The sequence below is a fragment of the Herpailurus yagouaroundi genome, unplaced genomic scaffold, assembly GCF_014898765.1.
Source record: "Herpailurus yagouaroundi ecotype Mexico unplaced genomic scaffold, PumYag 140, whole genome shotgun sequence".
NCBI classification, from domain to species: Eukaryota; Metazoa; Chordata; class Mammalia; order Carnivora; family Felidae; genus Herpailurus; species Herpailurus yagouaroundi.
In genome coordinates this window covers 82,322,344-82,323,063 of record NW_024412395.1, presented here as the reverse complement: position 1 = coordinate 82,323,063, position 720 = coordinate 82,322,344, and positions in this window count along the sequence as shown.

Here is a 720-nt window from a genome sequence, read left to right as displayed (position 1 = left end):
TTAGTTCATTGGTTCTTGCCTCACCAACAGTTTCTTGAATGCAGAGATACCTTTTTATATTAAAATTAACTTTATTTTCTGTTAAATATTTTATGCTCTGTGTGTTATTTTCCTCAACATTTTGTTTCAGAGATTTATTTACCTTCATAAATATTAACTTAGTTCATTCATTTTAATTTCTAATTAAAGAATACAAATTCATTAAAAGATAAAGAAATAAAGTACCGTAATCTTCTACCACTCAGCAATAAACATTTTTGTCTTCTTGTGGTATTTTCTACATTTCTCCTATGTAATATGTTTTTTTCATGAATTCATATTATCCATGTTTGTAATTTTTTATTAATCAACATATTGTGCATATCTCTTCATATCAAAAACTATTCTTCTAAAAATCATCATTTTCTTAACCTCATTGCTAGACATTTAGGGAATTTATGATATTTACCATCATTTCACAATATCCTAGCTAATGTTTTGGTCTTACTCCTTGGAATAAATTCGTAGAGGACAAATTGCTTGGTCAAAGAGATAAACTGTTTAAGGTATTTTAATGTCTATTGCTAAATTGCCCTCCAGAATAAGTTTGTAACAATTTACATTCCCACATACAGGATATGAGAATGAGTTGTGTTGTTCCCCCCCCCCCCCCTTTCCAACAATGGGTGAGATCACTTTTTTATTTTATTTTATTTTTTTCAACGTTGTTTTTTGTTTTTT